We start from the raw sequence: 27,815 nt of genomic DNA, 5'->3' as shown, positions 1-27,815 counted from the left end.
TAAATGATGCATGGGTCCTAAGAGTCTGGAGGTCGCACCAAAGCCACGCTCCAGTCCTAAGGACTAGAGTGCAGCTTTGGTGCAGCTTCTGGATTCTTAGGATGCATGCATCATTTAAACAGCATACCTCCAAAGAGATCCGAAGCAGCTTTATTTTGGCAGTCTGTAACAGGCCAATTGTCTGATTTACATTTCAGCAATAAGGTGGAGATGGAGGTTACTTTAAAGAGCTTGCTTGCTACTAATGGATGGGTTTGTGAAACTTGGAATATATTTTAGCTACTCATTACAGAATGCCTGCTCTAGCAGAGGATTAAGCTGGAGCCAAACTAAGACAAAATGTTTTCTATACTGGATCACAGGTAGTGAAAATAAGCCTTTTGTATTACTATTACAATTGTATGCACATGTGTATGTGTATGTATACATGAACACACTTACAGATGAATTCTCTGTGTGCATGTGTGTTTGTATACACATACATACTACACACACACACCAGAGGTATATATGTGTATATCCACAAACATATAATGTCATCAGGTCAGAGATGAACTGATTTGATTGGCAGGTTGGCCAAGCTGGAATTGGGGAAAATACTGCAGAACAGGCTAAAAGGATTTCTTTTCCAAGTCAGTGGCTAGAAATGACAGGTGGATCTTTGAAGAAAGAAATACAAACATTCTTTTGACAGACTCTTTTACTAAAAATTAGGGTATAGCTAAAGTAAATAGAAGAGGCAGTAGAATAAATATGCTCACCAGAAAAAAAGAGACAAAAAGGGTTTTAATTCAGGGTTTGGAGGATAGTTACAAAGAATTGCTTTTATTTTGTATTTATTTATTTATTCATGTCCTTGCTAATACATATCCCACTATTCCTTTGTGAGATTAAAATGGTAAACATGTCTCTCATTTGCTGTCTACTTTATCCTCCTGATAACTCTGTGAAGTAGAGGAGGATGAACAACATAAAACACAAGAGAATATAGGAAGTTGCCTTATACTGGGGGCCCGAACAGACAGGCCAAAATAAAGCTGTTTCGGGTCACTTTGGAGGTATGCTGTTTAAATGACACACACATCTTAAGAGGCCAGAAACTGCGCCAAAGCCATGCTCCAGTCCTTAGGACTGGAACATGGTTTTGGTGTGGCTTCTGGCTTCTTAGGACACATGCATCATAAACAGCATACCTCCAAAGTGACCCGAAGCAGCTTTATTTTGGCCTGTCTGTTTGGGCCCTGAGTCTGACCATCAGTCCACCTATCCCAGTAACTCCTCTGTGAAAATTGTTCCTTCACCCTACTTAGAGATCCTCAGTGGTCACTAGGGGTCTCTATCCAAGTATTAACCATGCCCACCTGGTGCAGCCCAAGCTCTCCTGCTGCCTGAGGTAGATAGTGAAGTAACACCACTCCACATTGTGTAGTATTCCCTCCTAGAATAGGTGAAGGAAGATACATTGGCACTGCTACCACCCTGAAAAAGAAAAAAAGAAGAGGAGAAAATTGTGGGCAGTATCACTCACACCTGTGAAAAATAAGACATGGGTGGAGTTTCTCTTAAAGAAGCCAGTTACAGTGCCTTCCCATTCAATACAAAGTAGGAAGGATGATGCAGATGTCTATGCCCACACTCTCTGACATCCAAAAAAGAGAATGAGTTGGTATTGTCTGCCTTCTGCCATGCCAGAGGAACAGGATAAATGACTGGTACCTTTTCCTTTACCTACAGAATAAGAAGAATAAGAAGTGAGATTTGCCCCAAGAAAGTAGTAAAGGACGTGCTTGTTAGACCTATAAAACTCCAATATGCCAGAAGCCAGAGTGGACTATTTAATGTTTCCGGCATTCTCTGTGCATGTAGGTGCTGCAGCCATGTCTTCCACCTCCTTTGAGAGGGGCATACAGGCCCTGTTGCCTTCTGGTCATGATGGCACAGGGACTGCTGCTGTGTCCTCCTCCTTCTTTAGTGCTGAAGGATTCAAGGGTGGTCAAGTAATCCTGCCATGTCTTCCCTGTGTTTTCCAGATGTTGGGAAGCAGAGATACTGGCACCAAGGGGAAAAAAGAGCAAGCATCATCCGCTTTGCAGGGCATCTGCCAGGGATCAGGAAGCAGCAAACTTGACCACTCTTGTCATCCCAATATCTCAGGTGACCACTTCACTAAGCCTAATGGCAGAAACCAGCCCTGTGCCCAACTATGCTTGAGGCAAAGTGACTGGCCAAGATGACTGACCCAGTGAATGTCATAACCAAGTGAAAACTTCAAATGGATTCTAACACTCTAACCACTACCATACCAGTTTATTGAACAAGGACATATAAAACAGGCAGCTGAAAAGGGAATGTGGTGACTCTTATAATCCTATACAAGCCAAATAGGAAGAAAATCTTAATGAATTCCATGGGACTTGCATCTTTGCACATATTATTAGGGTTACACCCAACGTGTATTAATGTTAAGAGTCGTTATTGCAAAACAAGGCAACCCTCTAAAGCAGTGATTTGTAAACTCTGGTCCACCTTCTATTTTGGGCTCCAGCTCCCAGAAGGCACAGCCATCTTGACCAATAGTCTAGGATTCTGGGAGCTGAAGTCCAAAACACCTGGGTGGCCTGAGTTTTTGGGATCACTGTTCTAAAGAATTGCCAGGCATTCAGCAATTAATACAGTGCCCCATTTTGGGTCTTATGGTTGTGGGTATTGACACAATGACAACAAGAGATGGTGTAGTGGTTGAAACAAGTGACATGTAATGTCCAGATTTTAAATAATGATAATGATGATGATGATGATGATACTATTACTACTCATAATAACAATAATAATAATGGGTTGCATTTAAAATTATAAATGTATTGATTATTATTTTGATATCTTTAAAATTACAATGGGGGACTGAAACTTCTTATTTGAATCTACTGGGTGAGGAAAGAACTGTAACTAACTACTTTTTACAAGTAACTTTAAACACTGTGGAACTATTGAACTGACAATATTTTAATGTTTTTACGTTAATTCCCATTCAAAGCAAATAATTATGTGACAGAAAGCTGAGATACAGATATTTGGGATATTTCTTCTGATTTTTTCATGTTCTATTATTATTATTATTATTATTATTATTATTATTATTATTATTAACCATTATTTATAAAGCGCTGTAAATTTCTCTTGCAATGAGCACACATACCAGAAAAGAAGACAGCTGGAGAAAAACCAAGGAGAATGTTTGTGTCTATCCTCTTGGTATTCTTAGTTGATGGAATGGTCCCTTGGAGCCACCTGGGGCAGCCAAGTGAAAAATACAGCAGCAATGAATCTGCTTTAGTTTACGCCAAGAATTTTGTTAGCAGCTTAGCAGTCTCAGAGCTAATCTCAGATGGAACAGACAATATGTCTTCCTTCAGTGTATCTTGGGAGCACAAACAGTGTCTGGGGAAGCACTCAAATCAAAGCAAGATTAAAAAAATTACTGGAACCTGGACTATAGGTCAAAGGGAGGAGTCAATAGGAGTTGTCTCTAATATGAACACCAAAATGAACAAACCCAAAGCATTTTTATAATTACATTCAACTGAAGTGTCAGGTTCTGAGCACACATTTGAAAACCCTTTTGGGACAAGGAAAAGTCTGTTCTGTTTTATGGCTGCTACTCACCCTGACCCCTTAAGGCAAAGGTGGCTGAAAATTAAGACCAATCAATGGATTTCTACATGTTTTAAACGATTACAGAAAAGCTTTGTTTCACCATGGTGCAGTATCAACAACAGCATGATGTTGTGGTTAGAGTGTTGGATTAAGACTTTGAGAGACCAGGGTTCAAATCTTCACTCCACCATAGAAACCCAATTGGGAGATTTTGAGTAGCTGGATGACTTTCAGCTTCAGAAGAAGGAAACCCCCTCAGTAAAAATCATGTCATGAAAACCGTGCGATTTGCCATAGGTAAGAGCTGACCTCAAGGTATATGACAACAGTAAGTATCTAAAATATCTAAAAATTACTAGAAACACAGCCAACAAAACAAATTGACACTAAGAGCACACCTGAGTTCATCTGAGCTTGGGAAGGACATGTATACCTCCTCAGAAGGAAATGGAAGCTATGAATTGACTGGCACTGAGACAAAGACTTTCACCAACTGCAATTACAGTAAGTTGGCTAGAAATATAGTGCTCAGTTGTATGATTTACTGTGAGAAAGACTGGTGCATATCTATGAAAGAATGGAAGGGAATTAGTGATAGTGCAAAGAGCCCACACTTCTCTTCTGCTTGGGTGGCAGGAGATCATTGCTTGTAGTCCTTTCCCTTTTTTCCATGGTGGAGGAGTGTCTGGTTGTGTTGGTAAAGAAGCAAGACCAAAATGGATGCCTAAGGGCCCAAACAGACAGGCCAAAATAAAGCTGCTTTGGGTCACTTTGGAGGTATGCTGTTTAAATGCTGCATGCATCCCAAGAGGCCAGAAGCCACACGAAAGCCATGCTCCAGTCCTAAAGACTGGAGCACAGTTTTGGCACAGCTTCTGGCCTCTTAAAATGTGTGTGTGTGTCATTTAAATGGCATACCTCCAAAGTGACCCAAAGCAGCTTTATTTTGGCCTGTCTGTTCTGGCCCTAACAGAACAACCATATTTATTGCACAGAACATCCTAGAACAGTAGTTCTAGCTCAGCTAATTGCCTCAATTATTACATAATGTCACCTATAGAACTTGAGTAAAACTGCATTGCATGGAGTATGATGTGCACCACAGCCTTGAAGCTATTGAAGGAAAGCAGGGGAAAGATCTCTGGTGTTTCTAGAGAAGGTATGGGGACAGAAGCAGATAGGTGCTCAATTGTGTGCTGGTAAACAAAAACAAGTCCTGTAAAATTTCACCGATCTCTATGTATTCTTCCCTTAATTCTTAGTTGACTTGTAGCATCCCAAAGTTTATTTCACTGATAAAGACATTTAAGCATCTGGCATCTGTGGGGCGTTGTTTACCAAGTTATTTGTGAGTTATGGCAACCCTAAGGTGAACATATCACAGAGCTTTCTTGGCATTTTTTTCCCAAAGGGGTTTTGTTGTTGCCATCCTCTGAGGCTGAGAGACTGTCCCTGCATCCGCACTGCAGAAATAATCTGGTATGACATCACTTTAACTGGCATAGCTCAATGCTATGGTGTTTTGGTAAGTGTAGTCTGTTGCGGCACCAGAGTAGTGTCAAACCAGAATATTTCTGCAATGTGGGTGCATCCTGTGACTTGCCCAAGGTAAGCCAGTGGATCTTTATGGCCAAACAGGGATTCAAACCCTGCTCTCCAGATTCAAAGTACAACGCTCAGGCCACTACACCATGCTGGAGTTATCCAAGCACTGGTGGTGAATATTTTGCATTGTGGAGAACAGGAGTACAAAGTGGCATATAAGGTGTATCAGTCTATAAACTTCTTTCCAACTTACTTAAGGACTTTAGAAATACTGTACACAGAACAAAATGGAGGGCACCAACCTCCAGATGCTCAATATATTACAAAAGGGAATGTAGTCTAATCTGTGAGGCAGGAATAGGAACAGTGTTTTAAGAAAGCATGATGAGTCTCTCAGGCATCTCCACACCATCGTCTTAGAGTTTATTTTCTTCAGTAGTTTTACTAGGATATAAAAAAAATCATTATGAAAATATTGGTCGCTCAAGTATGATTATATGTTCCCTTAAGATTCTCTCTGGCAAAGTAGCATAGCTCCCACTCTCCAAGTGAGTACACTGGGAATTGAAGATGTTCCCTATTAGGCTGCTGTTAAGAAACAAACTACTCAGAGAATCACTTAGTTAATTAGAGTAAGCACTGGGGATAATAAAAAGCTCCAGTCACCCATTATGAATGCACTTATTCTTGTTCATCATTCTCCCTCTTCTCTTTTTCAGGCTAAGGTTGAAAAGGGCAACGAATGAAGAGGTCATAGGCCAGGCTAAGTAGAGAAACAGGAGCAGTGATGAGATCCTTGAGAATGGAAGGAGGAGTGTGTTACACTGAAGCCCTTGTGAATGTTGTACATTTCAAGCTGCTAAGGTTTGAAAAGGGGGAATACATTACACAGTACCATAGTAGTACAGAAAAGGAAGAAAATATTGCACATGCACTTTTCACAGTAAGACATTTATTTGGCAAAACATGTTCAGTGGTTGGTTGGAAGAGTCAGCATGGTAGCAATAGTGAGACCTAGGGTACAAATCCTTGCTTGGATCTGATGTACAGTGGCTAAACATGCACCAGCCTAACATCTCAGCATAACACACCACACAGTTTGTTGCGAGGATAAAAATTGGGAAGTCTTTCTTGGGCACTGGAGGAACAACAGTGTATAAATGTTAAAAATACATGAACTGATACACAGATAAATGGTTTGGATGGCATTTGGTTCTGTATGGAACCTCCTTCAGAAATGGGACTCTGGAACTGTTCCGCTCCTATTTGTGAGATTATGCCATAAATTGGAAAAACAAAGTACCCAAATAATAAATCTTCCTGGTCCACATAGAATGTTAAACATGAGTTCATATTAGAGTTGGTGCAGAAAAGACAAGATCATCTGAAAAGGTTGCCTCATTTTTGTACCAGAAGGATTACTGTATATACTCGAGTATAAATCGACCTCGTGTATAAGCCGAGGGCAAAATTTAGGGCCAAAATTATGGATTTTGCTATGACCTGTGGATAAGTTGAATTTTGGAGGCATATAGCAAAGGATCTAAAGGATGAAGTAAAGCAAAACAATGTCAAAAACTTACAAAATTCCAGCAGACTTTGTGCTTAGTCTTAAGGTTGGATGGATGAGAGAGTAGAGAGGGCCCATGCTTCTAAAACAGATTATACTCTTGCTTTTCACCAGGGGATGGTTCCTTCTTTTAAATAAGAGTTAAGATACAGTACTTACACTGAGCCATGGATAAGTCAACTCAGGTTTTTTGGGTCAATTTCTCACCAAAATTTCTAGACTTATACATGAGTATATACAGGAATCATTTCTTACCAACTGAGAAAGGTACAGTATAATTAAATTCGCAAGTTGTGTACTAGTCTTTGTGATGGAAAATTGCTGGTGAGATTACAATAGTCACAACATGACAACATGACAATTAAATTATCCATTGTTTGGGTCTACCTTAGAGTACAACCATTCTGTACTTGCCCAGACTGCAATGCATAAAGAGCTTTTAGTGTGAGAACTTACTCCAGCGTGATAAAAGGCACAGATGTTTCATTACACACTACAAGCAAGCAAATCCCTGCTTAGGATTCTGTACACTGCATTGTTCTTTGTCACTGTCACTGCATTCCACCATGGTAGGTTGCAGCCTCTGATGCCTCCAAGAAGCAGACACTATAATTATTACATGTGAGTGAATAAGGTGCATTAACAATTGAAACTTTGGCTCTCAGGAGCAAAGCAGGATGTCTAAATGGATCTGGGAGGGGGGGAAAGATTTGAAATAGTTTACATACAGGCTTGTCAAAATGAGAGTTTATAGTACCTTTTACCTAGTATTATAGCTACCGCAAACATATGGAGAGTGATAAACCTGTTTCTGCGTGGAAGGAATTGTTTCATTTTAGAACACATGAAGGACATAAAAACTACTGGAGGCACTAATAGTGCTTTAGGTCAATTACTTTTAACATTATGGTTGGCCATTTGGTTCATATCAGATAGAGAAGAGTGAATCAGGCTATCTTCAGTCAATGCCAGTTCTCTATGCTTTTATCTATAAATCTGTTCCGTTTTGTTTCAGCATTAATCTGTATTCATTAATTCTATCAGAATATCTATTTGACAATTTAAAATGTATTTTTATTTTGATTAGAAAGGGAGAAATATGCCAGTTTCACATTCTTCTGCATTCAAATTTTTATCACCAAATCACAGAAATAGAGTTGGAAGGTATTTCATGGGTTATCTAGTTTACTTCCCTGTCAAAGGAGGAATCCACAGCTAAAGTATCGAAGTAGTGCCTTCCAAATGTCCAACAGACATCCTAATGTGCAAGCGTAATTTTAATGTTACATTGGGTCAATTTTTTAAACTTGAAGTTCTCTGATTTCTGATCTGCAAATTTTGTTAAAATCTTCAAAAATGAACTAAAATTAAATGATCCCAGTATATTTGCTGGACAAGTTCAATAGTTACCATTATTCACAACATGAAAAGTGCTATGCTACTACCAGCTTGCCTTACCTGTTTTAAAATGAGGAGCCTAAAAAAGAATAGGAGATGGAATAGGAGCTTATCAAAACATATATTTTAAGATAAAATGAATGTACTGTACATGAATTTCTTTCCTGTCTATTGAAAAAGAAAAAATCAAGGACTGGTGTAAAAATGGGGATGGAATAGATTTAAGAATGAATATACATAAAATTGGCATGGGCTAAAACTGATAGGCCCATCCCTCATTATGGCCTATGTTACTTTCCTTTCCTTTTGTCCATTCCAAAGGCTACAAAAGATGCTGATTTATTCTGCTAAGTCTATTTCACAGCTGGTTGACTTTAAATTTTTTGCTGTTCCTTTCCATTGTATTTCATAACTGATCACTTCTCTAAAGGACTAAAATAAAGGTCTTTAAAAGGACAACCTATGCTACATAAAAAAAAAAAAAAATAACTGTCTCCTATGTGAATGCTCCAAATGTTCATAGCTCTGTTTCAGTGAACTACCACTTCAGCACTGGGGTTGTTCCCTTACTCCTGTTCCATGAGACGAGATACATTTCTGCACAATTTTTGATGCAAATGTTAGTGAGTTTTATTCACACTCCTAATACCCCATAGCCGCCCCAATTGTTCTCAGAGGGGCAGGATACAAATAATTTATTATTATCATTATCATTATTATTAGCCTAGGCTCCTTATATAAGGTCGCCATCTCAGGATACCCTAACCCTCCACTAGTGTATTTTGGTAGATGTCCAGTTCTGGGCACCACAGTGGTTCATTAGAAAGGACAATAATGCTAGGAAAAGAGAGGAAGAGAGGAAGACCATTTGCCAGATGGTTAGGCTCAATCACAAGAGCGGCAGATAAACATAACGCCCTTCCTGCCCCCTCCGTCTATCAATGAGGTGGAAAAAGAAAAAAGAGCTTTGAAATATTACGTTTTTGGCTACAACTCCTCCAGTCCTCCAGTCACCAAGCTGGGTGGGAGTTTCATTAAAGCATGAGCTTTCCAAAGCTCAAAATGAAAGCCACTTTGACAAGACTCCAGGGTGGCCTCTTGGGTAAAGTACAGCTTACTGCTGTATCAGTGCTGGCATTGTTTCTAATATAATGCTTGTTTAAAGGAGTCAAGGGCAAAGGAAGCACTGTAAAATTAGAGCTTGCAGGCCGCAGTGAGCTGTAAATGGACAAAGGAGCCCCCTACCAAAATAAGTTGATACATTAGCCTCTATCACACCTCACACCCACTTTAGATGGAAATGATTATACACCCTGATGTTTTCCTTGCTCCCGTCCTCTTCTTCCACCTAAGACAAATGCTTCTGGCAAACTGGAAATCACACTTGTCACGCTGATATATATATGCCACCAGATAAAGCAAAAGTAACAGGGAGGCATTTCACAAGTGTAAGGGAGTAAATAAAATAAGTTTGGTTAATCATAATATCAATTCAATAGCAAGTTTTCAGGCACTGAACAGCAGGCTAGACCTTTCTCCATCACAACTATAGGAACACCAAGGGGAGGGGAGAGAAGCAGGAAGGAAATTTCCATTTCTTTTACAGCATCCATTATAACTGCTGGCCCACCTCCCCCCCTTCAACCCCCTAAAAGTCCTTAAAACACACATACACACAAAGCAACTAACCCACCAAGATCCTTAGGATGTTTTGTGGCCATGAACAGAGAGGATAAAATCTGACAACTTCCTTTTCTCCCACACAATCTCAAATTATTTATTAATTCTGATATTTTTTACCAAAATTCTCAACCATCTGCAGTTATTAAATTCAGTAGTAGAGGAATGCCCAATACGGAGAGGATCATGTTGCATCTGCCCTTCATATAGCTATTAAAGACAAGGACTCTGTCAGAAAAAGAGCTGGCAATCTTAATTTAACACCACAAACCTGTGTGAAAATCAAAGAGTTCAAAACCAAGCTTTGAAAATCTAGGTATTCAAAGTCTTTAACCTGAATTGGTGAGTCTATTAGCTTTACTTTTCTCCCTCATCCACATTTTTAAATGTCAAGTCCTTTTTATGGACTGAGAGAAAAAAATGTGTGTATTCTGGAAAGCTGCACAGATGGGTCAAAAGGCCCGTTTTGCCCCTGGTACCATCCTGTTCAGATTATGCAGGCCAATGGCCCTGGGCTAGGAACAGGTAGACCTGATGCTATTTCACCGGATTCAGAATGACTCCAGACCAACCTACCCTTAGTCCAGTTTTAAAAAATTGTCTGTTTGTGGCAGAGTTTCCCAAAAACCCCACAATGACAGCAAGTAGTTCAGATGGTTGCACGCCTTTTTACCTGCTGCCACTGCCGTTCTCCTTGCATGCTCCAGTCACAGTCTGTGATGTCAGAAATGAGTGCCTGCCATGTGGGTGCCACTCCGTTTACAGACCATGGCAGGGGTCTGCAAAGAGAGTAGTGGTGATGAGTGAGTTGGCAGCGGCTCCACAGTACGGCAGTGTGCATGCATCTGAATGACCATTCATAACAACACCAAGACAGGTAAATGCTGAGGGCAGGAACAGGCTGGATCTGCAGGCAGAATACAATGGATTGGCCTGTGCATTTGCATACTTAGTTTCCCTTATATGGGACTCCAAAATCTAAAATACTCCAGAATCCAAAATTGTCCATATGAATGGCTGAGATAGTGACACCTTTGTTTCTTATAGTTCAGTGTATAAAAACTTTGTTTCATGCACAAAAATATTAAAAATATTATGTATAAAATTATCTTCAGGCCTTGTGTATAAGGCATATAAAAACATAACTGAATTTCATGTTTAGACTTGGGTTTCATATCCAATATATCTTATTATGTATATGCAAATATTCCAAAAAACATTTCTGATCCCAAGTATTTCAGATAAAGGAGTTTCAAGCTGTATTTAAAAAACATACTAAACAAAATTCTCACTCATCCCCTGCCATGAAATATTGAGAAACCTCAGTGTGATGGTAAAACAGAGGAGTCGAATCATCACTAGAGCAAGGCTTTAACTGCACTAAGCTAAATTACAGAAATGTCTGAGCCTCCTTAGTTTTTTGCATTTAATTCACCAGAACAGAAAATAGATTGGCACCACTGTGCAAAAACCTACTTAAAAATAATGCTTAGCAATGACTACTATAATTTATTTATTTATTTAGTAATTAGCTGCAATCAGTGGGGAGGGACATAATGCAGAAGATATTCCCTCTGGTATTCCAAACCCAGTTTACATAAATCTCTAAAGTTAAGAACCGGAATCTTGAATTGGACCCTCAGGAAGAAACCCACAGCTAATGAACCTCATAGTGTCTTGGTATTATATATTCCCCCTGACTCACGCTGGAAATTAAACTGAATGCTGCATTTTGAACTAACTGCATTTTCCAAACAATATTCAAGGACAGGCCCATGTAGAATGCACTACAATAGTCAATCTTCAAGCCTATCAGTGCATGAACAACAGTGATCAAAGTCTCCTTTTTCATAAGCAGGGGTTTATAGTTGCTGAAGTATCGAAACCTAATAGAATGTACTCTTGAACACTGCCAAATGCTGGCAATGGATGAATTGAAATTAGTCATATTTAGGTTCACCATAAATTGAAGCCAACTTGACGCCACCTAACAGCAACGGAGTAGACTCGTAATAATCTATGAGACCTAGGCAAGCTACATCATATTCTCAAAGCTTAAGAAGGTGTTGTATAGCTTCTGTGGAGTTGGTCTGCTTCCTCAGATGCTGAAACCTCTTAAGATCAGTTAGTCTCAAAGGTGCTACAAGTTTCCTTTGCATACTGATATTCCAGACTAAGATGATTATGGCTCGAAGCAGATGGGCCAAAAGTGCCTGCCTCGGGCTGCATCGGGGCCAAGTTGTTTTGATGACACATGCTCTGAACACTGCTGGAAGCTGCACCAATCGCATGCCATCTGGAAAGAACAGGGCCAAGAAGCAACAGATAGAATCTGCTCTTTCCGGCAGGACCACAGTTGAAGCCCAGATCAGGACTGGACACATGCGGTCCCAGCACAGTCCTTTTGGCCCATCTGCTTTGGGCCAATGTTTCTGAATTCTAAGTCAAGTACTAGTAATTTCTGTTGGTCTGCTCTAAGTATGACTAAGTCTGGATCCCATCTGTTGGGTTTAAAAGTAGCAGAATCACTAGAATAGATGCAAAACTCAAAAGTAATTTCAGGGTGACTGAAGCCTCTTATTTGAATTAGCAAGTTAAATATGAGCAAATGGTAGCAGGCCCCCTAATTATAATCTGATGCATTTTCCAGCATCAATCTTGAGTAATTCTCTCTGGGAACAAAACTATTTCATTATGAAACACAGTTCACCCAGAACATGTTGTTTAAAAGGAGCAAAAAGCTGTAATGAGGTACCATACTTGCCTGCACTCAAGGATGAACATTTCAATAAAAGGTCAATTAAATGGCATCCTCCCATTAAATATTTTGTCAATTCGATTAAGCTCTGCACTCAGGCTGGGTTTTGTAGAAAGGAAAACTTAAATGTTTCAGAAGAGCCAGATCTTAAGGCTTTATTTCCTTTTAAAAACATCCAATCCCATGTTTTATACTCTACCAATGCCAAATCTGGATGACTCATATAAGCAGACAAACAGCAGCATCAATGGGTTTTTCCCGCTTTCTGAAGCAGATAGCTTCAATGCAAGCAGGAAAACTGAATGACATAATGAGGGTAAGAATTACACTTCTCTTTACAGCTTTTTTTTTTTAAATTTAGCACATGCTCTGCTTCCATCAACGAGAATTTGATGGCATTATTAAAAAATCACAGGTGCCTGCAGAAAGCAGAACTTGAATGTCTCAAGGCAGCAGTTTACAGATTTTGTAGCTAGGGCCAAATGAAGTTCTTGATGAGGAGGTTGTCTCCCTGAGCAATAAAACTGGCAATAGGTTTGAGGGAATGAACAACTGGCCTAAGAAATCTCCAAGGCAATTCATGCTTAATTTAAGAACTTTAACTGGAGGCCCAACCCAGCTGAGTTCTTCAAGTGAGCTAGAAAGAACATCATTAAAAAGCACCCCAAAGAAATGAATGGATGAATACACATTTGAGGATGAATAATAGAGCTGGTTTTCTTTACGTTATATCATGGCATGTGTTAAATCACGGTGTGATTAGTGTTATTGCATCAGACAACAACCATGTCAGAAATGTGATGAAACTTCAAGACATAAGTAATGTCACCTGTACAGATTCTGAACAATTTTTTGATTCTTTAGACTACAGGCCTGAAGGTAGGGAACTGTTTTTTTCCTTGTTCTTTTTCTTGTAAAGCACAATGTACAGTGATGGCACTGTATAAATAAATGATAATAAAAATACATTATTTTTAGCCACAGTCCCTCCCCACCAGAAATTGTATCATTGTTGAATTTTTTAAAGCTGACAAAATATGCTCTTGGTCAGTGCCAAATGCTGGCAATTGACTGGATCCAAATTAATCATTACATAGATAGAGAAACTCATAACAATCTACAAGACTTAGGCATGTCTAAGCTATTTCCTTTGTGAGGCTGCAAGACAATTTTTCATAATTTTATTTCTGTAAATATTGTTTCTTTGATGTTCAATTTATTCTCGTTAGATTATCAACTAAATGTTTTTTTTTCTTTGCTTTCTCTGATGTTTACACTCAAGGCTCCTTTCTTTAACAGTTTGATTAAGGAGTTTATAACATGGGACAAATCCCATGCAGAAACTAAAAAAAGCACAAAATGAATGAACTAAATACTGTTTTAATCTCAATTTTTGTATGCTTTTAACGACACATGTTTTTATTGTAATTTTAAATCTTTTGTAAACCATCTTGAGTCTCAATTTGGAAAATGGCAGGATACAAATAAAAGGGTGGATGTATGGATGTTAAAAGTTAGTTTTCTAACCTTGCTCTAAGAAAGAATATTCACTCCAAAACATGTCATTTTACTTGCACATGTGGCCTATATTGCACCTGAGGTCTTGGAGTCCACTAGTAATGCTTTTGATTTCAGAGCCACTCTAGGCCAATCTAGCTGTGATACTGATTGCACAAATGCAATTAATGTGCTTAATCTTTAAAACTGAAATTATGTGACACTGAGTGCATGAATGCAATTACTGCGCTTCGTTTTTAAAAATTAAATTGCATGATACTGATTACACAAATGCAATTAACATGCTTAGTTTTTAGAGCTTACATAGCAGCTACAGGGAAGGTATCAGGACCATCATGTCTACCGAAGAGGAAGTTTAAATCTTTACCCCTTCTCTGTCCAAATGAAACCACTCTCACTGCCTGAATCTTCTGTTTTCTTCAAAACAAAATCTATCATTCCATGAGTATTCTTTGGAAGCATGGAGAGGTCATTTGGAATAAAGTAATGACTAGGAAAGAAGAAATGATGAAGAACCAACATTATCAGATTACATATCCCTACTCACATATATCCAATACAATATTCTGAAGTCCTGATCTGTTATTTATGTACTTAATGCTGCTGCTTCTATCCCCCATCACCAACACGCACACTTCAGTTCCAACTGTTTCCCTGTCACATTTTGATCCTACCCAATCAGGGATCAAATATTGAACTAAATAATTCATTTATTCATGTAGCCAGTTTGATTTGCCAATTTGGTGATTTCCCGCTGAATGAACCACATGGGTACTCCCTGCCAAATGGAAAACATGAACTAAGTGAGATGTCACGTATAACTACAAATATAACAAAGTAGTTAAGGAAAAGATTATGAAAAATGAGGCCGCCCGCCTCGGTGGGACGGCCTGGTTGCCACCAGGGGATGCCCCACGGCGGGCAGCAAGCCCCTCCTGGCTTGAGTGGCCCCAGAAGCCCCAGTGCGGGGCCGCTCGAGCTGTGATTGGCTCTGGGGAAGGGCAGGAGGTGGGACTTACAAAAGGCCCACGAGGCGCCAGAGCCAGCGCCATTGTTCATCTGCTCACCCCCCCACCCTCCCTATGTGGGTTTGGGTTATTGTCACAACTTTGTGTGGCAGTTGCATAGGTCTCGGATCTGGTGGGCGTGGTTTCCAGGGCTGCGTAGTACTGGATCGGGAGTCCATCCGGACACGTGGCTGCTGCGAGCGATGCAGTATTGCCATTGTGGGGGCATCACCAGCACAGCGTCCCCAGTTTACAAGGGATAGTTATGCGATGATGCACATTTGTGGAGATGCGATCAATCGCTTGAGCGATCATTGGAGCGTGAGCGTTAACTGATAATCCCTTGCCTTCCCGAAGCTTGGCCATGACCAAGCACTTTGGTTCATCCACTCAGCACTGGGCTGATGGATGACAGATCCAAACCTCATGCATTGGAGCCAACCCTACATTTCGTGTTTTGCTCTGCCTTTTGTTATGCTAATAAAGTTGTGGTCTTTCCCTCCAAGAAACGCTGTTCTCACTTTGTCCGCGGCGGCGTCCCTCTTAGGCAACCACAAGTGAGATCCAAAATCCACAAGCAGCAATACCTTTTGGGGGCCAACTCCAAAATATAAAACACATGATGCAAGCTTTCGTATCTTCACTAGCATCTTCATCAGGGAAAGATGTTAAAAATTATACAGATGAAAAATTGTGACAGGGTTCGAGTCACAGGCCTACATTCTGTCTGAGATGTCAATTAAAATGATATTGAGGGATTTCAAATGAGATGTGATCACAACATAACATGGCCAATCAGACTTGGCTATGTGAAATCGATGAAAAGAGGGGTGATATTTGCCCAAAATGTTTATGAAAAACATTTTTTCCTTTCTTTTGGCTGAGTCTTAATAAAAATTAAGTAATGCAATATTACTGTATACAGTGGGCCCTTCCCTTATGTGCGTAAGGGAAATCCCACATTTGCTCAAGCACCATTGCAAACAATGGGGCACGTGCTTACGGCCTGATGCATGCGCCATTTGCTTTATTGCCACGCGGCTTCAGAGTATGCTTGAAGATGCATATGGTGTGCCTGCATATGGTGTGGGCACACTATACTGTATTACAGTACTGCAGTAGTTAGCTGATTCAGCTTGTTAGCAATTAAATTTATCCTGCAAATATTTTTTATATAAAAAAGTAATGTAAATAAGCCCCAACTTTTCTTTCTTTGAAACACACACACACACACACACACACACACACACAGAAGCAGATGCAGTCTTTGATAAGTCTCTGAAGTGCAGTTTCTGAAAAGCAGACAGCCGAGGTTAATAACTGGGTAACTGTAGTGCTTGGTATTTAAAGAACTGACTTCAAAGTATTTTTAATTGACAGAAAAACAATGAAAAGATTATACTTCTTTTGAGTAACACAGATTAAAATGTTATCAAAATAAAAGGATGAGCTCATCTACAATATGAGATCTTTCACAGTCAACTATAAAAAAAAGTCAGGACATGATCCAGAGATCCTTGCACACAACAGCCAGCTACACACATGCAGGAACATGCCAGGAACTCACTACCAAACAGAAGATTGGTGCTGCCATATTCAGATAACTGACAAGGCGGTTAGCAGGTGCCCATTCAGTCCTCACTGATGAACTTGAACAAGTCTAGACTCAAGCAACAACCAGACCATTCTAGAAGATTGTCAGAAGTCTGTTCCCATAAAATTTATGTATGTTTTGCTTGCTGGTTACAAGGGTTACAAGGGTCTTCCTTTGAAACTGCTGCTCTCTGTTTGACTTGTGAAAAGCTTCACCATGATTGTTGCACTAAATGGCTATTCTAATGGCAGTGAGGGCAAAAGGGGTGTCAGAGACAGAGGAAGGTTTGTTCCACTAAAACTACACTAGCCATCCCTGGAGCTGATCTATTTATTCCCTCTCCAGTCAGAAAAGATGGATTGGCAAGCTTTTAAAAACAACTATCAAAACTACAGGGGGGGGAAAGGGAGTGGCTTGGGAAATGGCTATTTCTCCATCATGGACCCATCCCACTCCCCACCCCTCACCAATCTCCTCTGAAATGCCTTGTAAGGAATCCTACACTCACCTGGAACAAGTATGCCTCGTTCCACTCAAAGGAACTAGCCACTGATGCAATAAACATAAGACTGCCTAGTCACACTCACTTAACTTGTGCAAATATGAGATCTACGTTTGGAAAGACACAGTGAAGTAAAGTAAAGAGTGAGACAGGGAGAGAGAAAAAGAGAGATCTTGTGTAAAATACTAAGCCAGTTATATTTTAAAATACTCAAAACCATGGTTAGGGTTATTTTGTATCCAAACTCAGACTTTAGATTAGACCTATTGAAATTAAGGCAATTTATCCACAACCTATTTATTCTCATTCTCAACACAGGGACGTCTGGAGCTAAGCCTTGATTTTCATGTTATATTTAGGAAATTATTGCTGTATTGTGGCTAGGTGACTACTGGGGCACTACACTAGCATAAGAATAGCTGCACAAGTTGTTGCATCCAGATATTATATAAATTCTCCCTAGTGCAGTACATCATTCCACAACCCCATATGTGTGTATGCAAGTGCACACACACATACCGTACATACTAACTTTTGAATTGGTGGGTGAGGAGACTCTGGAGAACAACATTTAAATCCCCACTCAGCCATGGAAATTCACTGGGTGACCTTAAGCAAGTCACACTCTCTCAGCCTCAGAGTAAAGCAATGACAAACCTCCTCTGAACAAATCTTTCCAAGATAACCCTATGACAGGGTCATTTTAGGATTGCCATACATAGGAAATGACTTGAAGCATATAACAATAATTGTTAGAAGAATTTGTTCTAGCCAGAAACTAAATAGGATGAGAGATTTTTTGTTGTTGTTTGTAAAAGTAAACTGAACCAATTCACAACAGATTTCTTTTTAAATTTTCAGTCATGAGCTTATTATTTAAGCCTTGGACTTATAAAATACAAAGCTGTATATTAGTATTGTGACAGTTTCAGTCTTCTTCCTCACCTGACTTGTTCCCATATTTTCTTGTGGATATTTTTCTCAAACATGCAGCAAATCATTTGCCAGAGATTTAAATCTCAGCTAAACAAACTTAATTGATGCTGAGCTGATTTAGCAACCCTCAGAACAGATCACGGCCATTCACAGATTTAAGCCTGGAATGCAAGCCTTTGTTTTTCTTTAACCAAAGTAGTCCACTGGTCATAATTAGGAACAGTTAAAACAGGAGATTTTCTAATGGAGACAGTTCCGTAGTAGTTCAGTGCCAGCTTCAAGAAACAGTGTCATGTGCATTAATGGCACTTGTTGTTGTTGTTGTTGTTGTTAACTGCCCTTGAGTCGACCTCAACCCATGGCGATCCTGTGGATGAGCCATCTCCAAGACCCCCTGTCCTCCACCACTCTGCTCAGGATCTGCAGGCTCATGCCTATGGTCTCTCTGATTGAATCCAGCCATCTGGGATGTAGTCTTCCTCGCTTTCTAGTGCCCTCTATGTGTCCTAGCATCCTTGTCTTTTCCAGTGATTCATGCCTTCTCACGATGTGGCCAAAGTATGACAACCTCAATTTAGTAATCTTGGGGGCTGGACTGACTGCCCCAGAAGGGCAGGCTGGAGCCGCCCGTTTTTCCCCCCAAGGGATGCCGCAGCAGCCAAACTGTGTGGCGTCCCTCCACATAAAAAAAACATGGGAAAACCAGGTTCTTTTAAGTCTGTGCGGCGGACGTCACGAGCGCATCATTGGTGCACTGTGGTGCATCAGTGACATAAGCAATGTGCAGCAACATCTATATGCTGCACATCACTTATGTCATGATGGCGGAGCCCGACATCATGTTCCCACTGTTGTAATTCTCTGGTGCTCTCCATGTCACTACAGAGATTTTATTGTTGTTATTACTACCATTTTGGCTACTACTAGTACTGCTACTATTGTAACCATTTGCCTATGTTTCTATGAGCACAGCCTGAAATGGATTTTTTTTAAAAAAAAACCCAAAGATAACATTAGTTATTATTATTTTGAAAATGCAAGAGCATTCTTGTTGCTCAATATTTTATGTGTGATGCATTAGTAACCCATTTTTGTTGTTGTGGGCTTCAAGTCATTTCTGACTTACAGTGATACTAAGGTTTGAACCTATCATGGGGTTTTCTTGGCAAGATTTGTTCAGAGGTGATTTGCCATTGTCTTCGTGACTTGCTCCAAATCACACTAATGTGAAATAATGGCAAAACCTGAAAACCTCCCCTCAATGGCTTAAGATGTGGGGCTAAAAATCACCTCAAAATCTCTTTCAAAGTATTTTAGCCTCCCAAAAGTAACAAGAAAAATGTTCTTTTTACATAGAAGCATTTAATAATATCACCACTTCATTTTTAAAACCCTTTTAAGCAATCCTCATCCCCTCTCAAAGTGAAGTTAATATTTGTAATAAGTCACTTCCAGGCTTGTTCAGACCTGTCACAGGTTTGAAATTCAGAAGATTTCTCCTGAAATATTCAGATTCCTATTCTGTAATGGATAGGGAGCTCTGCTACATCTTACAGCATTAAAGTTTACATTCTACTGTACATGATTCAAAAGTTAGTTTGATTCAAAATGTTCAATACTTTTAAACAGTAAAGAATAGACAGCTACTTTTGAAAACCTGGGGCACTGAAAAAACAATCTACTTTTGTTTCTCCACTGAACATAGTGTCCCAATGGAAATCTGCTGGATATGAAAGCTTGCAGCTCTTCCAAGCATCCTGAAAATCCTATGAAATCTGCTTATTGTACCTAAGTTCAGTTTTTCCTCCAAAAATCTCTTAGTGGCTCACACAGAGTCCAGATTTGACACTACATTCAAGTGTCTGTCACTTCATAGAGGGTTCTGAAAGTTACTTTTTGGGCCACACCATCAAGAAGCCTTGGCCAGCATGGCCAATGGCTGGGAAAATTATGGGAACTGACCTTTAAAAAATTATTTTTCCAATATCTGGACAACATAGAGTCTTTTTTCACTTATAACCTAAGTCCCAATTTGCCCAATGTACATTATAGATAGGTCAAATCCCAATTTCCCTTAACAGTCACTTCAGCCTGTTACAGACAGGCCAAAATAAAGCTGCTTTGAGTCACTTTGGAGGTATGGTATTTCAATGATGCATGCGTCCTAAGAGTCCAAAAGCCACGCTCCAGTCCTAAGGATTGGAGTGCAGCTTTGGTGTAGCTTCCATACCTCCAAAGTGACTTGAAGCAGCTTTATTTTGGCCTGTCTGTAACAGGCCATAGTTACTTTGAAGTAACCAGTCTCTCAGGATAAAAATGAAGCTGGGAAAATCTTTTAGGGAATAACTGAAATGAAATTAGTTTAAGAACATATGGTTGAAAAAAAAAAGATTGACATAACACATTCCAATAAACTTTTTGAATGCCCCACTTAGGCTACAACCCTATATACATTTACTTAAGAGTAAGCCCCATTGAGGCTTAAATACTATAAGGTTACCAGATCCTGTCTGATCTGGGAAGCTAAGCATGATCTACTCCAGTTAGTACTTGGATGGGACATTGCCAAAGAATACCAGGTGCTGTAGGTTATATTTCAGAAAAAGGAATTGAAAAAACCAACTTTGAGTATTCCTTGCGTAAGAAAACTCCTATGAAATTCATGTAGTCACCATAAGTCAACAAGTGATTTGAAAGCATATGCACACACATGCCCCATTGAACTCAGTGGGATCTAACTGTACAGTTGCACTGTTACTGTAAATGGAACATTGTTGTGCAGAAAAAAAGATGCTGAAAACAAACAAGTTTGTAGGAATGAAATGGGGGAGAAAATGATTATCAAATCAGGAATGTTTATCTGTACAGTATCAGTGTTTCTATTAAAGGGCAATGGAGGGAAAATCTGAATTCAGTTAAAGTGGGGTAAGATAATTTGTTTTTAGATAATGTGGTGTGAGGGTACTTTACAGTTCTGAGGTGTACTTCAGTTTAATGAGTATCTCCTCAAGGAAAGCCCCTGTTTGCTAACCAAACATACCTGATTGTAGGCTGACTGCAACATGTTTTGCTGGGGAGGGCAAGATACTACCCTTTTCACTGCAGGAGCAGGAAGACAGACTGCCCCCTACTGGGCTAACTGGGGCTACTACTGCACTGCAGAAATAAGGTAGTTTAACACCACTTTACCTGTCATGACTCAATGCTATTGAATTCTAGGATTTGTAGTTTTGTGAGTTATTTAGCCTTCTCTATCAGAGCACTCTGGTGGCACAACAAACTGCAAATCCCAGAATTCCATAGCACTAAGCCCCGTCAGTTAAAGTGTTATCAAACTGCATTATTTCTGTATGCAAATGCAGCCTGACCACAAAGTAATGTATGTTGTTTAATTTAAACTTTAAACATAATTTACTGCTTGCTGTTATTGTGTGCCTTCAAGTAATTTCTGACTTATGGTGACCCTAAGGCCTAAACCCCTATCATGGGGCTGAGAGAGTGTGACTCACCCAAGGTTACCCAGTGGTTTTCCATGGTCAAGTGGGAAATCATACCCTGATCTTTAGTAGTAATAGTAGTATTAGTAGTAGAGCAGTAGTAGTAATATTTATATCCCGCTTTTTTGCAAAGGAATCAAAGCAGATTACAACAATCTAAAATTACAGCATCATACAATTTAAAAAAATACAATTAAAAAAACTCCAAAACCCCAACCCTCCCTTCTATCAAATAAAACTTAATCAATTTATAAAAAAGGATTAAACAGCAAGAAATATAAAACATTCCGATGTGAATACACTAAAATTGCAGGCAGGTTGGCGCATGAAATGAGTCTTCTTCTAGTCCTGTGCTTAGGGTTGCCATAACCCGGTTGCAACCGGGTTTTTCCCGGTTTTGGCTGCACCTGCTCGGTCACGGCACGGGTGCAGCCAAAAACCGGGAAAAGCCCGGTTGTAGCGGGGTTGCAAGGCAACCCTGGGGCCTCGCTGCCCTCCTCCTCCTCCCCCGCGCATGGTCGCGAGGAGGAAAAGGAGGGCAGCGAGGCCTGAGGTGGAGGAGGCTGCAGGGAGGCGGCGCCTCTTGGGCGCAGCCGCACCAACCTCCCCGCCTCCCTGCAGCCTCCTCCCTCCTTCCTGGCCTCCGTGGGGGCCAAGAAGGAGGCGAAGCCCCGATCGCCGCCGGCCTGCTCGCCTCCTTCCTGTCCCCGCTGAGGCCAGGAAGGAGGCGAGGCCACGGCGCTCGCCGGCGAGCCCCTCGCCTCTTTCCTGGCCTCCTCGGGGCCAGGAAGGAGGCGAGGCCACGGCGCTCGCCGGTGAGCCCCTCGCCTCTTCCTGGCCTCCGGGGACCAGGAAGGAGGAGAGGCCGGGCGCTCGCCGGCGAGCCCCTCGCCTCTTCCTGGCCTCCCCGGGGACCAGGAAGGAGGCGAGGAGCCGGGCGTCTGCCGGCGAGCCCCTCGCCTCTTTCCTGGCCTCCTCGGGGCCAGGAACGAGGTGAGGCCACGGCGCTCGCCGGGGGCGTCCTCGCCTCCTTCCTGGTCCCCGCGAGGCCAGGAAAGAGGCGAGGGGCGCTTAAAATTGTAGGCTTTCCCTCGCCGCTTGCCCGCCGCGATTGTGAGGGAAAATGTAGGACATAATTTTTAAATGTAGGACACATTTTTGTGTGTCTTACATTTGAAAATTTTGTCCTACATTTTCCCCGTTTTCCCGGTCCGGCGCTATGGCAACCCTACCTGTGCTCAAACCCTACACCATGCTGGCTCTAGATATGATTACTACAAATTAAATAAACATACATTAAATGGTACCACAGCAGGAAAGACTATTACCATGTGAACTTGTGAATCTGCTCAGCCTTCTGTCCAGGAATGAACTGTTGATGTGCAGTTTTAAAGACCCTGCAGCTCTCCCTTTTTGTGGTTCTTTATACTGGACATGCTGAAATGCCTTTTAAATAAGGGACCGTTCTGTGTAAAGTAGGACACATGGTGCTAAAAGAATTAACTCTTAAGAGCAACTGAAATCAACATATCTAGTTTATAATGTTTGTTGGAAAGTACTAAATCTGATATTAATGAAGTTACAACTGAGAGGAAGAAAGACAGAGACTGTTCTGTGCAAATGAATGGAAAACTGCTCTAGCTCCAATACCTAAAAAAAAGATTTAAGACTTAAAACTATGTTTGGTTCAGCAAAAATTGATATTTCAGGTAGATTGGACATGCTTACTTTTAGAAAAACTACAAAATGTCTACTTATCTAAATATTGGTGATATAATACAGATAATACTTCCTTCTAGCCAATGATGTTGGTGTGTTCTTTGGTTACTACAGTACTTTCTAGTTAGAGGTGTTATAAAATATTGATTTTGTACTTTTAATATCTTTGTCATTTGTAGAGGCATGTGTTCTTTTAAATTATATCTTTGCAACACAGAATTTACTGATAGTCAACATGACTGGGTCCTGTTTGTTGCTAAAACAATTTCCCTCCAAGTTTAAAAAGATATGCACCCTGTCGTTCAATAGTCAGAAGATCTTATTGTTTTAGCTATATAGGAACATGTATGTTACTCATGTCAGCTTCAAGAAAACATGCTTTTGGAAATGTGATAAAATGGAGTCCCTCCATTTATCGGAGCCTTCTTGCCAGATAACAAAGGGTTAAAATGTGTAAAGATAATACTGTTACGTTTTAATGAGGCAGCATCGCAGAGGCGATGAGATAGCAACTGTCCAAAGAAATGGGCAGCTGGGGAGAAGTGCGAACCTTTGAGATGGTTCTGAGGACAGATTTTTTTAAAAGCCTCAGTCACATGAGGTTCTTTGTCTCTGGCTCTCTTTAACCAGGGGCTTCTGACCAAGAGCTCTGGATCTGGGAAGGCTGGTCAAAGCCAGACAATGGGGTCCCAACTCTCACCTATCCCATTAACATCAAGGAGTACAGATCCCATCTGACCAGTAGATAAGATTGGGAGTCCAGTCAGTCGCGTTAGTTAGGGTATTTGATTCTTTTCTTTATTTGGCTGAAATGATTTTACTCTGTAACTTATACTTTCCAATTGTGCCTGAAGGATGATATGATCATCTTATAATGATGTATATGTCTCACCCATATTCTGTGATGTCCTCCCTTTCTTCTTCTCTTTTTCCTCCCCCATCTTTCTAATTATATTTTTAAAAATCCAATAAAATTAGTTTCAAAAATAAATTAAATAGAGTAGGGCATATGGTCAACTAAAACTGTCAGGGACATACTGTGACTAGTATGTTTGACAATTAAACCAAAGAATTATTTAATAAAAAGGGCCTATCAGAGAGGAGACAGGGAATAAAGTTATGGCAAAGGAAAAATCAGGTTATATTTCTTCAAAAATTAAACAACAGCTTTGTCTTTTACAAAAAATAAAGAAGAGTCAGTTATCACTGGATGTAATTATATAATGATGCAGGATCTTCTTCCCAATTACTATGTAAAGATAAACAAACAGATACAAGCTAGTTCAGTGTATTGCACTTGAGGATCCTGGACTCATGGGTCTCAGCTAAGCATCACTAGTTGCTGTTCACCAGCCCGGCTCCTGTAAATTAATCTTTTAAATGCCCCTGGACTCAAAGCATATGTCCAGCAAATCATAACTCACAACCTCGAGGCCACTGAATATGCCAATCCAGCTGTTCTTGTTAATAATATTGAAAAAGGGTCAAGGGTACTATATATGCAGCTGCATATGAATCTCTTTCCCCACGACAAATGCTTTCTCAGTCATCTGGTAAGTTGTATCATACATACAACTTGTATGCAGTAGTTATCCTAAGCGGGCAACATATTCCCACTAGCTAGAGTTTATGGATGACAGCCGTTGTTCCATCAGTGGCATATCTTTCTATCTTTTCTTTGTTTCTTACATTTTAAATACAGATTTCTAATCTTTTGAAAGATTCAGATATTTACTGTATTGATTCCAGACTTAGGCAAATACCCCCCCCCCAAAAAAAAAATTAGCTGTGTTGGTCCATGAGTAAAAACAAAAGCCACAGTTTGGTAGTACCTTTATCAGGGCCATTACTAGGAGAGTGCGGATCGTACCAGGTGACACCACTGCTCCCCATACATCTGCCTTTTGGCAGAAACAAGCTGTGGCATTCATCTTTGTTCCTTTAAAATGCTGGCGCTCAGTGGAAGAGAAGGCATGTCTAGGGTGAAGCTTAGTGGCCAGAGAAAAGAGAGTCCTCAGGTTTTAATTTTTTTTATTCTTTATAAATTTTATTTATAAACATCATATCTTGCCAAATTTTCACTTGAACTACATGAAACTATATAAATGTAAATGTATTTAGGTTGTGCATACGATAGTGCAATTTAAGAGTATACTTCTCATTTTGCTAGTTGTTTATGTTGTTTATTGCCATTATATGCAGTGATATGCGGGAATTACGATTTGCAAATAACAGTACAAAAAAAATTACTAAGGGGCTGTGCAGACTGGCAGCTTGGGCCATTCTGCGGGCAGAGTCGGGGCATAGCGTCTCCAGGACGCAAACCCCAGCTCCTCCCCCAGGGTGGCGTAACATCATGGGGTTCCTCTGGCGCTGTGTACATATGATGCAGCCCCGAAGAGGTGCTCCAAGCTGTGGCAACGCACCCTTTGCAGGGCGCAAAAAGGAGCCCTGCAAAAGCCAGATCAGAGTGTGGTGTATGGTTGCTGTGGCCCCAATCTGGCTGTAATCGAGGCGGCTGTAGGCCACCCCTTTAAAGCTTTGTGCAGAGCCCCTAACGATTCTGGATGATTCTGGTCAGTGTGGGGGGTGATACCATGTATTACTGCACTGTAATACCACTGCCTTTATAACGACCAACCAAAATGACATATAAGCAACCAAGCTAGAATCTGAAAACCTGGACACTTTTGTTGCATTTAGCCAGTCCTTGTAAAGGTATTGTAAAAAGGTAAAGGTTTCCCCTTTGACAAGGTTGTCAAGTCGTGCCCAACTGTAGGGGGGCTGTGCTCATCTCCATTACTAAGCTGTAGAACCAGCATTGTCAAAGATGACTCTGTGACCCTGTGGCCAGCATGACTGCACAGAACCATGTTACTTTACCACTCAAATGGTACCTATCAAGTGCTTTGAAAGTGCTAGGTTGACAGAACTGGGACTAGTGACAGGAGCTCATTCCATCATGCAGCACTTGCACCTCAAACTGCTGACCTGCTGATCCTGCAATCGTCAGAGTCAGCATCTTAACCACTGAGCCACCACGACCCAGCATAAATTTAGGCATATGTCACTGGATTAGAGACAGCATGGTGTAATTATCTGAGTTTGGACTATGACTTTGGTGACCAGGATTTGAATCCCACTTCACCATGGAAACCTACTGCGTGATCTGAGTAATCACACTTTCTGACTGTTAGAAGAAAGCAATGGCAAATCTGTTCTGAACAATTATTGCTAAGAAAACCCTATGCCTGGCTTTACACTTTCCCTTCATGCCACAGCTGAGCCCCATGCAGCCCATTGTGTAGCATTTTTAAGGGTTTCTAAATGGGCTGACATGGGAAAATGCAGTGGTGAGGTTTATGCTAACTTTATAACATGTGGCTAAATCAGGGTTCAACCATCTATTTTTAAAAAACAAACAAACAAACAGGAAGGCAATTCCTTCTATAATATATTTACAGGGAAGCATGTTGGGTGTTTCATGATGCAGGAAGGGACTTTTAAAATAAATGTTTTCACTTCTAAACATGCCAATGCGCTGCAAAGTTTCCATGCATAATTTGTTAAATATGTTTTCCCTTACAAACTATTCAAGGTGAAGTCAAAAGAAACAGTTCATAACGACAGTTGGGGGGGGGGGACCTTCCAGAAATTTTGATCCCATTTCCAAAGATGGTAATCAATAAGTATGAAGAGGCCACAGTGCAGGATTGGGCTTCCCCATTAATGAATGGTGGTGACTCTATCACAATTTGTCATTTACTGATGGGAATTACAAATGCAACCCTATACATCTCAGTATCATATATCATGAAACATTCCTTTCCTGATTGCCTGTTACCCACATGTGAATTAAAGGTTAAAATAGAGCCACAGGAGAAGGCAGGAGTTCTGGGAGCAGAACACAAGGTAGCAACAAAAATGCCTTAAAATTGACAGTGAAGAGATTTGAAGTTGGGAAAAGAAGGAAATCTGCAAAAATGGACTTGGTACAGCTGCCCATGCCTAAACTCCTAATAAATCGTGTTTTAAATTACAAAAATGTTTGATTAAAGTTAGGATGTATTATACATTCAAAAGAAATCTTTGAAAAATTACTTTTTTTGAACTGCAACTCCCAGAATCTCTCCTGCCATGAGGAGGCAGATGTGCAGAGGTCTGCTTTTATTAGTCCAATTGCATATAATGATCTAATTATTGGGCCCAGTGGGAAAACTGGTTGAGAAATCTAGGGAAGTATAGTCCTCTCCCAAAAATGGTGGGGGAGGAATTTTCCAAACACTGATTAAAAATTATGAACCCTAGATATAAATAATGAACTCACTAATCCTGAAGGAGCAATAACTACTCCTATAGGTCTGATAAAAAATGATCAGCACTTGCTCTTAGCTCTGAAACTTGAGTTGGATTGGGCTTTGCTTGGTTTCATACATT

General features: G+C 40.4%; 1 protein-coding gene across 2 annotated transcripts in view; it reads right to left on the bottom strand.

Moving 5' to 3' along the window:
- TMEM108 (transmembrane protein 108) overlaps nucleotides 1–27,815 on the bottom strand; it is a 229,958-nt gene that overhangs the window by 158,778 nt on the left and 43,365 nt on the right. The window contains exon 3 of one of the 2 annotated variants that reach the window (XM_042470995.1): nucleotides 1,362–1,479. The exons of the other annotated variant lie outside the window; for it this stretch is intronic. The gene's annotated coding sequence lies outside the window, so the exon portion shown is untranslated. The remainder of the gene's footprint in view (nucleotides 1–1,361; nucleotides 1,480–27,815) is intronic. 2 annotated transcript variants of the gene reach the window in all.

The sequence above is a fragment of the Sceloporus undulatus genome, chromosome 6, assembly GCF_019175285.1.
Source record: "Sceloporus undulatus isolate JIND9_A2432 ecotype Alabama chromosome 6, SceUnd_v1.1, whole genome shotgun sequence".
NCBI lineage: Eukaryota > Metazoa > Chordata > Lepidosauria > Squamata > Phrynosomatidae > Sceloporus > Sceloporus undulatus.
The sequence above is the reverse complement of the archived record's forward strand: the minus strand, read 5'-3'. Positions and strand labels throughout refer to the sequence as shown.